This window comes from Otolemur garnettii, unplaced genomic scaffold (assembly GCF_000181295.1).
Source record: "Otolemur garnettii isolate 467f Iridium unplaced genomic scaffold, OtoGar3 scaffold00052, whole genome shotgun sequence".
In the NCBI taxonomy this organism is placed as follows: Eukaryota; Metazoa; Chordata; class Mammalia; order Primates; family Galagidae; genus Otolemur; species Otolemur garnettii.
The window spans coordinates 5,493,213-5,508,650 of record NW_003852447.1 but is presented as its reverse complement, the minus strand read 5'-3'; the positions used below and the strand labels follow the sequence as shown (position 1 = coordinate 5,508,650).

General features: G+C 39.1%; 1 protein-coding gene across 2 annotated transcripts in view; it reads left to right on the top strand.

The window, feature by feature from the left end:
- Positions 1–15,438, top strand: part of NPAS3 (neuronal PAS domain protein 3) — an 845,925-nt gene that overhangs the window by 166,945 nt on the left and 663,542 nt on the right. The gene's annotated exons all lie outside the window — the stretch shown is intronic.

The following is a 15,438-nucleotide window of genomic DNA, read 5'->3' as shown; positions in this document are numbered from 1 at the left end:
CACATTTAGTTGCCATGGGGATTTTATTTATGCAGCAGATCCTCTGCAGTTCCGTTTGTGCCTAAAGTTTAACCATACAGCTGTTACCATAAATGGTACATGACAATATTTTCCAAACACAGACCCTAGAACAAAAAGAACATTTTTTGTCTCCAGCATTGATTTTGCTTTTTATGTTCGGAAACATCTTAGTAAAGTATTACTAGATACCAGAAGAAACTTCCCCAAGTTCCAGACACAGCAGTTGGTATCATTGGATGTTACGTAAATTGTTCAATTGCAAATAAATTGTGCGAAAATTTAGCAAATATATTTTAGGTTAGGTCAAAATTTTGCAAGTTTAGGTGAATAGTTTATTATGACTCTGTACTTTAAAGGTGATTTGGTAATTTTTCACTGCCGTTACTTCCTAAAGGAGTTCAGATAAAACAATAAATAAAACAGAAATGCTTTCCAAAGCGCTTATAATATCTTTTTTCCCCACTATTTTCAGTGGAGGAGGGAAGAAAACAGGATAGAAAAATGGTGATTGCTTTTGCAACAATCAAGAGACATCTAAGTTTCTCCGGCTCAGGGCTAGGTCCTGATTTGGAATGAATTGCTTTTGTTTAGTCTTGATTTGTACTACACCAGATAAATCACCAATATGTCTCCTTTGTGTGAAGCAGCATGGATTGGTCAGTGAAAAGGGGAACCGATGCTTTTAGATGGAGTGCATAAAATTACCTCACACCATCTGTGTCACAGGGCACGAGGAAAATGATGAAAGGGAAACTTGAGATCCAGGTACAGTTGCTCCGGAGAGCAAAGCATGCAGAATCAAGATGTATTGTTCACATCCTCATCCTGCACTGCATTTCTGGTATGTGATGTTGACTGTTTCAGAGAACTGTAGAGACAACCTCCTTACAGATGGCTCTGCTCCAGTTAGAGGGTCAACAGATAGAATTTGAAATGAAAAACCAAATGAAGGCCTTCTGTTTAATGCCATCTATTTTTGATGGTAACTGAGCCATTTAACACTGATACTGCATTGCTATGGTAGCCTTCATTAAGGATCGTCTCTGCTAGAACATACACCTTTCATATATTTCTTATTTCAGTCATAAATGGCCATGTAAGTCTGAAATGAACTTGGATGTGGTTACTGCCATAAATAAGAGATTTTAAGTGGCAACTGTTCAGTTTTTTCTACAAGGTGGACAGTCTGGGCATGGGGGCACTGAACCTGCTGTGAGAGGTGACTACTGGAGTTTGTTGCCATTCACTGCAAGTTCTCAGCCAGCATTTTATGCCACTTCTTAAGGGATATTTGCCGACAAACATGTATGCTTCCTTGTACCCATCTAATCAATAGCAAGGTTCAAGAATTCATGTTCATCAAGAAATCCTTAGTTGAAAAAAGTCAGCAACCTAACTGACTTATTATGACAAGCTACTCAAAGTGTGGTCCATGGACCAGTAGGGTTGGCATCACCTGGGAGCTTGTTAGAAATGGAAGATCTCAGCTCTCTCCTTCCCAAGACATTCTGAATAAGAATATTCATTTTTGAGAAGATACCGGATGACTTCTATGCCCATCAAGTCTGAGAAGCATTGAACTATAAACCTTGAAATTAAAGATAAACTATACTTGGGTGCAGTGGCTCAAACCTATGTTTCTAGCACTCTGGGAGGCCCAGGTGGGTAGATAACCTTGGCTTAGGAATTTGAGACCAGGCTGAGCAAGAGGGAGACCCTGTCTCTAAAAAAAAAAAAAAAAAAAGTCAGCGCCTGTGACTCAAAGGAGTAGGGCACCAGCCCATATACCAGAGGTGGTAGGTTCAAGCCCGGCGGCCTCAGCCAAAAACTGCAAAAAAAAAAAAAAAAATCTAGCTGGGCATCATGGCAGGTGCCTGTAATCGCAGCTATTCAGGAAGCTGAGGGAAAAGGATCAAGTGAGCCCAAGAGTTTTGAGGTTGCTATGGGCTATGACACCATGGCACTCTAGGCACAGAGTGTTGTGGGGTGACAGAGTGAGACTCTGTCTCAGAAAAAAAAGAAAAACTAAAGATTATTGTGGAATGGGGGAAGTATGGTTTTGTCAGCTGTTTTAGGACCTGCTAGGGGCAGAGCACCTTAGCACTATTTTCATTTTTTGACGTTTGTGTTTGTAGCTCCCACACTCAAAATCCATTTCTTTTCTTTTCTTTTCTTTTTTTGAGACAGAGTCTCACTGCCTCTCTGTATAGAGTGCTGTGGCATCATCTTAGCTCACAGCATCCTTGAAGTCTTGGGCTCAAGTGATCCCCTGCCTCAGGCTCTTGAGTAGCTGGGATTACAGGTGCCCACTAAGACTATTTTTTTTTCTATTTATATTAGAGACAAGGTCTCACTCTTGCTCAGGGTGGTCTCAACCTCCTAAACTCAAGCAGTCCACCACTTCAGCCTTCCAGAATCCTAGATTACAGGCATGAGCCACCGTGTGTGGCCCAAAATCCAACTCTTAATGAATCTCTTCATCTTCATTCTTTTTTCCTCCTGCTTGGTAATCGTTGCTGCCAATATTATCTTTTAGCAATGAATATCAGCTAGCTGCTACGCTAATCGAAATGTCTGAATCACTCTTCCTTGGTCTATGGGCTTAGTCTGCATTTCATCCTCATCTTGTAACAGTCTGTCAGATGTACCCTGACCCCAAATCATACTGAATGATTCACCTTGCCCTGCACACATCGCATCCTTACAACTTCATGCCTTTGCATATGCTATTTCCCCTTTGGTGGATATCCTTTTATTCTTCACCTGATCAACGTTTATTCCTCTGTTCCCTGGATGAAGCGTTCATTTAGCCAGGCAGACACAGCTGCCGTCTCCACAGATCTGTAGCACTCCAGCAAACCTTTCATGTAGTGCTCCTGGCATCATATTTTGTTCATTTATTTACAAGTCTAACTTCCCTAGACTAATTGCTCCTTGAAGGCAAGACTATTATCCAATTTTCCTGTGTGAGCCAAGCCTCCAGAAAGTAACTGGCCCTCTCTGGTGCTTGTTAAGTGTCTGTTAAATGGGTGAGTGCCAGATCCATGCCCAAGGGCACCTTTTTGGCAATCAGAACTGCTGCCAAAATGAGTCTTCAGGGTAAGTCATTCTCCCTTCTCTCCACCATACCCTTTTAGAAAGAAAAATAGCTTCCTGTTCTGAAAGCATCATGTCAGATATTCTGGAAATAGGAAGTGTAATGGAAGGCCACATATAGAGGAGGGTGAGGGAGGGAGAGTGCCCGGGTGCAGAAATATCTGCAGCTTAAATGCGCAATTGGAGAGAAACTGATAGACCCGAGAAAACCAAGCGTGGACTACAAATGGGTTCTAAGGACTTGATTGTACTTAATGTGAAAATTGCATCACCCTTACCAGAGGGTCCATTTGATGCTTGGATGAGGGTTAGAAGTTTTCCGCTGAAACGGCATCTAACCGTCTGTGTGTACCTTGCAGTAGTGTACTTTGCTTTCATAGGGAAGATTTTCTTAGGAACAAGTGAAATGACAATGTTAATATGTCCATATTAAAATAGAGGGAAGTTAGCACATCGGATTTTTCTTCAACTATAGATGATAGTAGTTTGTATCAAGCTCCAGTTGTTTTCTGTTTGGACAGATGTTCACCTGAAACAGCACAGGCTGGAAAGGGGCGCCTTCGTACTTTTTGGAGCAGACCGTTGCACGCTTTCACCTGTGTGCCTAATACCCATGCTGTGCCTGGAATTCATGGTGATATTTCAAGTTGTGTTGTGGAATTATGAAATGAGACGCTTCAGGGTTTCTTCCGTTAAAGTGGGAAGTTTGAACTACATGGTCGTCACCCTTCTCAAGAACAGGGAAACTTTAGATGGACTTATCACATATAATCCGAGTAATAAAAATAAGCCTGGTAGTGCCAGGGGTGAGATTTTGCCACAGAAATCAATGGCTTCTCCTCTCTTTTATTTTTTGAGATCTGGTCTTACTCTGTCCCCCAGGCTGGAGTACAGTAGCACAGTCATAGCTCACTGCAGCCTCAAACTCCTGGTCTCAGGTGATCCTCTCACCTTACTCTGAGTTGCTGGGATTACAAGTCATGGACTACCACTCAATTCAAAAGCTATTTATTTTTAATTAATCTGTGTTTTACAAAACACTAAAATGAGTTTGGTGTTTGGTTGTAATGCTGCTATTATCAGAAATGTTGGGCAGGTGTTTGAAGGAATTTGTGGTCTTTAACAGTTCTCAGCCTATTGTTATGATACTTATAGGTTCAAATTATCTTAGCATTATTTTTACTGTACACCCAGAAGGAGTACAAATGCTTCATTGCCCAAATAGAGGTTTCACTCATGCATGGCAGGCTCCCATACAGTTTGTAAGAAGACTGAGATGGCTCAGGGTCAGCAGGAGAAAGAGAGACAGAGGGGAAGGAGATTGAGGGCCATTTACCTTTGAGAAATGTTTTCCTGAAGACGTGAGATATCACCTACAGATTTTGACTATGGAAGTCTTGATTATAAAATCACTAGAATAAAAAATTTGTTTTCAATTACATGGAAGCTAAAGTAAACAACACTTTTAATTAAAAGTTTAGGAGTATTAGTTATTTATTTTTAAGGAACTATTTATAAAAGTCTTGAGAAATCCTGGCTAGGCTGAAGTTGCTGCAGAGGCAAAGATACACTGTGTATCATGTTATTTAGAAGATAAGAGACTCTCAGAAGCATTACTGTAAACGGTCAGGGACAATGTGCTCTAGCAGTTTAGAGATCACTGAACACACTTGGGGCATACTCTGGAGTGAGTGGGAGTTTGGGGAACTAATAGAATGGGAACCACATACTTGCCACTAGTGTGGATCCAGGGAGATATCACATGAGGTTTTATGGGTGTCTGTCATTCTTTGGCCAGGGTTTGGGGTCCAGGCCATTCAGTGTTTCACATGCCACCTGGCCCATGCATGGTGCTTAGTAAACATTTGCTGAGGTGGGGGGGGGGCAGGGAGAAGAAGCAACAACTCCAAAGCGAAGGAAGCTGGTGGAGAGGGAAGCAGAAGGCGGAAGAATCCAAGGTGTACCTTGCCTAGTCTCCTGTAGATGACAGTGTGGACGGAGGAGAGGAGTTACATATATATAACATCTTCATGATGTGTAGGCTCCAAGAAAAAGAAAAGTCACATGATGCTGGAGAAATAATGGGAAGCTTAAACACAGATAAGGTAAATGCCAAACTGAAAGAGATAGAAGAGTAATGGTCTGAAGTATATTCTGCTGTTGGGGTTCTTTTTCTGGCAGCCTTAAGGTCATTTAATTAATGTACTGAAATCCATAAAGGTGGAAAAGTTTCCTATGAAGTCTTATAGGAGAAAGATTGTGTAAATTTCTTTGGGAAACTAGACTACTTACCAAAACTTCTCAAATACTGTCAAGGTAGAGGTTTGGAGCTAAAAGGTTTTCCTATGGTCCATAGAATGAGGGAGGACGAGTTGTCTTTTTGTCCTACGCTGCAGAGGCAGTGTGATGTCACGGGTAAGACTGGGCAGAGACTCAGAAGCCAGACCTCTGGGATCCAGTTCCTGTCTCTGCCTCTAAATTAGCAAGTCACGTCATCACTGTGTGCCTTATTTTTCTCATCTGTAAAGTGGGAATAATACTCATCTCTAGAGGTCTATAAGGATTAAATTCAACATCACTTAGAGCACAGCACTTAGGACAATATTTGGTATGGAGTATGTCTTTAAATAATAATGTTATAATTATGAAATGTTATAATTATTAACATTATTAAATAATAATGTTATTGCTAAGAAAAAAGTGAAAGAGGTATTTAAGTGGATAGCAAGTACAGAGGAACACAAATTGGATAAATGTCTGTGTCCTCAGCAAAAATGAAAGCTATCTGAAGTTGGAGAAAATCCTAACCCAGCAGAGAAAAACTGATAGAATGAGAATATTTCAAAGCAGAGTATTAAGAGGGCATGGCACTGTCTTTTAAGCAAATTTTAGAATTCAGTGTAAACAGGAATGGTGTTTAAACATAGTAATTAATTTTGGAAAGGAAAAAAAGATGTTATAAGAAGAAAAAGGCAGTGGTGGGTCGCAGAATACAAAGAAGTGAAGTTACAATCGCCCTTCAGGACTCGTGGCAAGGAAAATGCCTCCAGAAGCTGTTAGGAATAAAAATCATTCAAAGTAAATTTGGAATAGAAGTACAGAGTAGTTCAAAGGGCTAAAGAACCACCTACAGGAAGATACAGGATGATAGGAAAGAAAGAAGTGGCACTTAACAGGTGGGGAAAAAGGCCTAGGTAGTTTGTTCCACTGAATATTAGCTTCTTGAGAGCAGGGACTGTAATGACCTCACGACTTCTCTGGGCCCAGCTTTGTGTTTGGCACGTAGTGGGAGCATTACATTAAGTATTCCATGAATTCATGAAGGAGTGAACTTTAATAATGAATTAATTTTACACATTAAGGAATGCAGTTTACTAACAAGTAATTTTTATGAGCACCAGAAGGAATCGGGTCCTGTGTGAAATAGAACTCCGAAGTATAAAGGAACGTGCTTGTGGGACATAGAGAAGAGTAACATTTATCTTTGGGGAACAGGATTAGTGAATTTAAGAGTCAAATTGGGGAAATAATGGAAGATATTTTCTTAGAATTACTTAGATAAGATTATGTAAGAAGATTTTATATGCAAATCATTTATGTTTTTATGGTGCCATCATATCGGGCAATTTTTTTTAGGTTCTCTGAATTTTATGCTATTCTTAGAAAGATCTTTACCACCTCCAAAATAGTATTTTTTTTTTTTTTTTTTGTTATTTTGATGGCTTCAGTTTTTACAATTGGCTCTTTAGCCCGTCTGTGAGGTTGGTACCTTCTATGCATTTTCAAATCTAAATAGAATATTAAATCAGGACCTTAGAAAACTGGGTATTTTTTTCAATCTTATAATTGTTGTTTTGTGTAGGTATTAGCTTTCTGGACCTAAAACAATTTTCCCTAGAATTGTAAAATCACCAATCATCTTATTGTTGTCAAACATTTTGCAAATGATGCCCAAATAATTCTGTACTTGGTATGTAACTGAATTTGTTTTAGCTTGCAGAGGTGCTTTTTATAATTGGTATATTAAAATTTTGCCGACATAAAAATTATGTAAGAAAAAATGAGAATGTTTTTACAATTCTATTCAGTGTAGCTGTTAAAGAGTCAGAGACAAAATGGCTGATAGGGAAGTGAACGTCTGATCCATCTGGGAGAAAAGGCGGAATGGACGGCTGACTATTTGGAATAGTCACGGAAATCCTTCCAGAGATTCCTGTTTTACCTTAAATGGAGAAATACAGGTATCTGTGAAACGTGGTTTAGCTGCTTTCTGCTTCTTGTACAGAAGGCCTCAGACATGTTCAAACTCAGGGTGTAAAATATTTGTCTGAATATCATGGCAAAGGACTTGGAGTGGGAGCTGGAAGAAAGGGAAGCAAGACTTTAAATGAGAGCTGTCCTGAGAGAGCATCGCAAGCTGCTGATTACTTCAAGACAGTTACGCTTTAGACAGACGTTTAGTTACGTGCATCAAGAACATTTATTAAAAGAGCACAAAGGAATTTTTTAGGTAATGTCCATTCAGATTGTTTCTAATTTGAGCAATGTACACAAGTGGCAACTAGTGTTGCTAGTGAATTAGGGAAGGAAAAGGTCAGGAGAAGAGGCACCATTTAGTCTTGAACTATGTGGCTGGGTTAGGGCACCTCCCTGAGAAATTAACTGGCAATTTTAAGAGCCCTGCTGCATGCTAGTTTTCAAACTACAGTCCTCTAGTGGTGGTCTGCTGTTAAAATTTAAAAATGAATGAAAGATTTTTCAATGAGAAGTTTTTCCTAATATTTTTTACGTCTTTACTCTTAACCACCACGTACCTACTTGCAAGGGACTACAGAGGACATAAAAGTCTCTGACTGGTAAACTGCCTCAGCACTTGCATTCGGCAGGTATTTGACTGTATACCACGGCCCCACAGAGGCTGTCACAGCAGGAGATGGACCCCGGCTTCTGTGTTCTGAGCTTAGAATCCCGCCAAGCTCACAACTTTCCTGTGCTCAGAAACATCCTAGAAATGTTGAAAATATAGATCCCATCTACACTGAGATGATTTCCCCTAGCTGTGTGTGTTGGGTCAGGTGGGCGAGTGGGAGGTGCTTAATTCGCAGTGGGGGTGGTGGTGGAGGGGAGCTGACTACAGAAGGATTTCCCAGAGCAAGAGGCATCCACATGGAGAAGTGATGGTGGGCGGGGGTGGGTGGTTCAGCCGGGACGGGAGGGCATGGATGGTGATGGAGTTGGGGGAGGTGGGTGGCAGGCTGTGCTAGACACTGAAAGAGTAGTGTCACTGAAGACGCTGTGACACTGAAGACCCCAGCCCTTGCTCTACTTGGCAGCCCCCTCTTTCCTCTAATCTTGTTAACCAGCACATATGGAACAGGTCCTAGGAGTCAGATTCTCCTTGTCACAGGAGACAGGACTTGTTCCCAACCCCAGAGAAGGTCGTGGTTGGGGATAAGTGTGTGTGTGTGTGTGTATGTGTGTGTGTGTGTGTATATACGTGGTTTAAATGATTAATAATGATTTAAATTTCTGAAATACTTATTGATTACAAAAAATACATGTAACACATATAAGCTATGAGCCGTCATGAAATTTATGCTTCTCTTTACCACCACCGTCAAGGGCGAGAACGTTAACAGTGCAATTGGAGCTACCTGATTTCCTCCTAATTCCACCCCTACCTCCTGGCCTCTCCTGTTGAGGTATCCTGATGTTTTTTGTTTATTTCCTGTTTTTATAAATTCTATGTCATTTGGATTTGATTCTTCGGGATTTTGTCTGTGAACATCAAATCCTCCGTGAATAACAGTTTGATTTTTGCCTTGCTAGTGTTGTTTTTGACTTTAAATGTTATTCTTCTGTTATTCAGACACCAAGATTGGTTCTTTTTTTTATGACCATCCCTTTTCTAGTGAAGGACCGCCCTTTTTTGAGTATGCTAAGAAGTGTTTTGTTTTTTAATTATGAATTTTTGTGGAATTGGCTGAAAGGGGTTTTCTGCATGTATTGATAATATCTCCTGATTATTTTTTTTTTTTACCCTTTACTCTATTGATGTGGTACATTACATTGAAAGGTTTTTGTAGTATGACATTTCTGGCAAAAGCTCAGCTTGCCCATGCCATGTCTCTGTTCTTTATACTGCTGAAATTGATATCCATGCATTATATTGTCATGCTTTTATCATCTGTTGGGATTTTTTTAAAGTAATGTCTTTTTTTAATGAATTTATGAGAGATTTTATTCTTACTTGGGCAAGTCTCTTATATATATAATCTATTTGCACAATATAATAAAACATACAAATTCTAGAATTTTTATCAGTTTGAGCTATGTAGGTCAAATTTTATTAAAAAACAAAACAAAACAGTGTTTGTAAGCATGGTAGGCTCATACCACATCAAGAAAGTATGCTTGTTAAATGTATTAAGTACTAATTATCTACTGATTTAAGAATACACTTGCTTCTAGGATTTTTTTTTGTGGTTCAAAAGTATATTATGTATTCATCAGTGAAAGGGGACATTAACTGGGAAATACCAGTGTCCCCAAAGTCACCGTATATAGTGGACGTGGGAAATTCTAGTTAAATGCACCTTTATTTACATAATATCCATTACAAAATTTTATGGAGAGGTAGCCAACAGGTAGAAAATACTTTGTGAATATTGTGTAAAGTTTTGTAAAGAACATTCTGTAAGTAAAGGTACATTGAGTGACTGTTTCCCAGTTCTGTGTGTATGGTGACTTTGGGATGCCTTGCAGAGGTCTCCTTGCTCTGTTGGCTGGAGGATGACCTCTGCCCGCATCTCACATCTCACCAGCAACCACTGACCTCCTTCTCTCTCTTGGCTCTGTCCCTGGCTCCATTTCTTTGTCTTTGAGTAGCCGCTGGTATTTACCTTACCTTGAGGCTCTACTCTGGTTTCTCTTCAGATGGCATAAATCTTTCCCCTTTTACATTACCTTGAAGCTTTGTCTCCACACAAGCTGCAGAAGGGATAGTTTCTCCTCCTTCCTTCAGAGAAAGAGGTCCAGGCTTCACATATCACAGATTGACGCTTGCTGCCTTCAGCTCTTGGCAAGTGCTGACTGCCTATCAACATGGAGAAATTGAGTTGCTGAGCTCCTGATAGTGTGGGCCTGTAGTTCTTTACTCTTTCCAGAAAAGGAAATGGATAATCCCATGGCTATATTATTGAGAATGTGGCTAACCTTCCTTGCCCCACAAATACGCTCTCTTCTGGATCCACTAAAATACAGTTCCCTTTTCTTCCTCCATGGTTAATCCATTTCATACAAATTCTCAGAGTAATACCTAGGCAATTTGTGTCACTAAGATACATTACTTAAGGATGTTTGGATTTAAAAAACTTCTCAGACCAAGAAAAATCTCTCCTAGACTTACGTCCACTAAGTAATTTCCAGTGGAACTTTACCCTTGTTGATAGCAGAGAAACAGGTTAAAATTTAGCTTTCCCCACATCTCTGAGACACACACAAAGTTGTTATGGTTTAATATCAGCAATAAAATTTTGGCGTGATTAAGCTGAAAAAGCCCCACAAAAAATTAGCAAAATAGAAAGCCGAATTTAAATGCCAGTGGTACTATTTTTGGTGGAAGTGTGGGGACAACATCTAAAACAATTAAATGAATAAAAGTACAGAAAAAACAGAGAGGATAAGTGATCAAATTGGTTTTATGCACTTCAAAAGGTATATTACATCTGTCTACCAAGAAATGGATATAGGACATGTGTGGAAAATATATATCTATTGTTGTCTCTCAATTAACAATACCTGTGTAAGTTAAACCCCATTGGAGGAAATGGGAAGAAATTTTTTCTCTCTTCTTATATACATGAATTTTGTTGTCTTAAGTATTGTTTAAAATAAATGTTATAAATGAGTTGGAAAATTTATGAGTATAAAAAGCTTCCATTTTATAATTAAAAATAGTATTTGAGCAGGATAAGATACTTTAAAGAAAATTATTTGAAATTATGACTTTTGTGCTATATTTTCATAAGAGAAACACGGGGCTAGATTTACATGTTTAAAAATTTCGTTTTATTCCACGTCCAGTGAATGTTATCCAGTCACCATTTTTCCACTGCTAAACTGATGTCTGGCTAGTCACGTATCCCCAATAAATACCTGAAATGAAGGAATGAATTGGATAGAGTCTGCAGCTTCTCAAAGATTTGAGGCACAGTCACTTTTGTTGCTCGTGTTAATTTACACATAATGCCATTCTCAACCAGAATTTGGTTGTACTTACATCTTACGTGAAATATTGTGTCAGAAAAGCCCTCTTCATATGTGTTCTCATCAAAACTGGAAATCAGTTAGCTGTCTTCTTCTGTACACTCTTTTCATACACTGACAATCTCCTTATACGTCACTTTCAACTTTGTTCCAAATAATCATAATCCCATTAGGAATTTTCCATCAGGTTTTCTCCAGGTTTTGTAAACTAGAGAAAAGCCCACAAGAGAAATCCAGGGTCCAGGATTTTAACCTCTGATCCACATATTACTCACTGGGTGTGACGCAGAGGACCGCAGCCCTGGGGTCTGGTCATGCTGTATGTAAACTCATCAATTGGACCTAGTAATCTTTAGGGTTCTTGTCATTTTAGAATTCTATGAGTCCAAACAAAAGTGTATAATCTATTGTGTCTTTCGCAGCAAATAATGAAAGTGCAGTCATAAGGGAAATGGAGAAATTATTATAGGATTGATGTTCAGGAGTATCTTGGTCCAACAAATGTGAATATTACTTGGTAGCTTATCCCAAAACCGTTGCAGTGCTTACTTGAATTAAAGGAGTTCATTTTCATCAATGGCTTTAAAGGGCTTGTTCTTCACAAGTAGATCATCTTCATTATTTTTGTACTTCCCGAGACCATTAAAAGGTACTATTAGGTTTATGAGCTTGTGAAGAAAAATCTGCTCTTGAAGAAACCTGGGTTACTTCTCAAGCTTGTTAATATTTTGTTCTTACACACAAAGTTCTATTAATAAAATGCCCAAATTGTTTTACTACATTTACTTGTTACACAGTAATGGCAATAGTAAGTAGTTAGCAAATTTGGGAGCATAGCAGGCACATTCTTAATTTCAAATGTACAAATGAGTAAGCATAAAGAATCCTATTTTCAGAGATAGAAGATTAAAAGGATAAAAAAGCAAGGATATTTGCTACTTGGATATAATAATAAATGAATGACTAATTTGGGTAATAAGAGGATAGGCAATCATAATTTTCAAAGACATGTTAAAGATAAAATTGACTGGGAATTTTTTTAACTACTTAAACTAAGACTGATATATTTTATTCACAGTTTCATGATTATGCAACACGTCATGCCATCTGTCTTGAGCATGGCTCCCTAATAGTGGGTAACATGTATTTTTGTCACTTTTAATTCAGGATGTTATTTTTTTCCACAGGTGCCATAGAAGTGCTACTGTTTGCTAAGTGGTCTCTGTGTGTTACATCGTTTCTGGTCTAGTGATTATAACTGATCACACTTGTATCATTCATTTAACGAAGTCTCTTAAATGGTCCATTGTTTTTTTTTAAGGCTATGCAAGACCATAAAGGAAGATTTGTTTTTACTTCTTAAAACTGAAATAATTTCCTTCTCAGTTGAGCGTCCTCTGAGCTCTCCTTTAGAGTAAGTTAACATACTCCCTTATTTAGGCTCGTTTATAGATTTGGGCCCACACACTGCGGCACCAGTCATAGAACCATCCTTAGCATTATGTAGAGTTTGCTAATACAGGGAAGATGGTGAGGAAGTGAATAGAGGGGCAGAGGAGTAAGTCTTTGAACTGCAACATTATGTTGCCTTTCCCTTTATGGAAAATAAACACATGAGTGCATAAATTAACAATAAGCAAAATTAAATTAAGCATCATGTAGGCTTAAAAATCACTGGCATTTCTGTTGCATCTGAGACTGCTTTGAAATCAGTGACACTTTATGAAAGTATCACCACTCTTCTTTTGTAATCATATTGGGTTTTAGAATCTTTATGCTATTTGTGCAAAAAATATATATATAAGTAAAAAGAATTTCATAACAAGTGAAAGGGGAAATGTGATTATTATCTTATGCTTTTAGGAAGAGTTGGCCTCCTCTTAGATTTAGAACAAAAATTTCTGAACTGATGCCAAATTTTGCCGGTATTTATTATTCAAGTTCTTCCTTTTGAAACAACCTAAATACAGAGAAACAGAACCCGAGTGTCTGTAAATCTCACTCTTCCTAGCCACTCTTCACGCAGCACCCTTCCCTTGCTGAAATTCTTACAGAGCAGGCAGGCATGACAGTTTGAGACTTATGTTGTAAGAAACCTTGAACGATTCATCCTGTACAGCCTTTTACCTTCAGAAAGGACGACTAAAGCCTTCTCGGGTGATGGGTATTATTCCACTCTTAAAGGAGCCCAGAGAAGTTAAAAATCATAGTAGGGTCAGTCTGCTCACTGCTAAGATGAGCTTCAGTATCAGGCCCACATCCCTCCAATCAAAGTTCCCTTTGTCCTCTTTCCTTTCAGCGCTCCACACCCAGCGAAAGTCTCCACGCCCTGTTCTGTGGGACTGTAGAGACTTCTCGGGAACCTTTTCCCTTAAGAAAAACTAGTTTTCAGCCTCTCTTGTGTAATAATATTTTCTCAGCTAAAGACTGTAATTAGGTCATTCGCTGTAATTAGGCCACTTTGTCTTCTAGACTGAATCCAAATATTAGCTTTATTATAAAGCTATTGATAATCCTTTAAAAACTTGGCTTCAATGTCCCTTTTGACACTCCCCAAGTTCTCCAGCTTCCTCTTAATTTGAGATACTAGTTACACGCAGCCATTTGTCCATCTGATTTCTAAGTGATCCTGCTATTATCTTCCAAGAGTTAAACAAAGTTTTGTAAATACCCTCAAATTAAAAAAAGAAAAACAACGGAAGTCGAATCTGTTATTTTATATGTATGCTGTTGAAAGAGTAAATGTTGGGTTTGCATCTCTCTCTCTGTAACTAGACACATTTTTGGAGAGAAACAGCTATAAATTTGCAATCCCTTTTGTCATCTAATAATAATAATAACATGGCTAACTCACTCTAGCCCTGTCGTATGGTATATATGTGTGTGTGTGAGCGTGCACACACAGGAATGTAAACTATTCTGTCAATATTTGCTAAATGCCTTTTATGGGCATAAATAAGACAAAATCTCTGGCTTAGCTAGTAAGACAGGGATGTCAAAAAGCCACAGTAAACCGTAAACCATGCTCTGCACCATTAGAGGAGCGAACTGGGAGTATAATCTTTGAGCTGAAGCTTGCAAGATCAATTAGATTTTATCCAACAGAGAAAGTAGGAAAAGGCATGTTGTGAACTGGCTCTTTAGGAAGATTATGATTGGGTTGCGGTGCTGGGGTCCAGGCGTGCCGGGAGCCAGGGCTGGGCAGGTCGATTGAAAAGAGCTGGCATCAGGAGCTGAAACCAAACCAAAGGAAAAAACCATTAACAAAATTTAAGTTTATATCTTGGTTTAAGTTTATATCCTAGTTTAACATATAAGCCAAGTGGCAATTGGATTGGAGGCTGATGAGAAAGGAAAGAGTCTGGGAAACTAGTGAAGATGTCACCTTGGTAGTCCTGGGGAGCTTGGATGGAGACCTTGGATAAGGTGATGGAAGGTGGATGAGAGGGGACTGTATGTTTTAAAGTCTTGATTATCAGTCTGCTGTGGACAAGAAAGGCTGATGAAAGTCAGGAGTGCCTGTATTCTTTCTAGCTTTGGCTTCCGAACACCGAAGAAGTCAATATAGGGAGGAAAGACTAGTGAGGCAGTGAGAAGTGGGTGTCAGGTATCTGAATTGCCTGTGTACTTGTTGGAGCAGACCAGAAATTTTGGTCTGGAGTTTGGGAGAGAGGTTGAGGATGGAAGTGGAGATTAGCGGCTACAAGAGGTCATGTGCAGTGGGAATTTGAAAGCAGAGATAAAACTCTCAGGAATACGGTATAGTGAGAAGCCAGGAAGCTAGGCCAAGAGGCCCAATAGAGAAGTTCAAGGGTGAGGGAAAAGAGCCTTAGCAGCCAAAGAACATGGTCACCAAGGAAGGTACAGTTGATACTAAATATCTTGTGCCACAGAAAAGCCCAGGACCAGACGGCTTCACATCAGAATTCTACCAAACCTTTAAAGAGGAACTAGTTCCCATACTACTCAACCTTTTCCAAAATATAGAAAAAGATGGAATACTACCCAACACATTCTATGAAGCAAACATCACCTTGATACCAAAACCAGGTA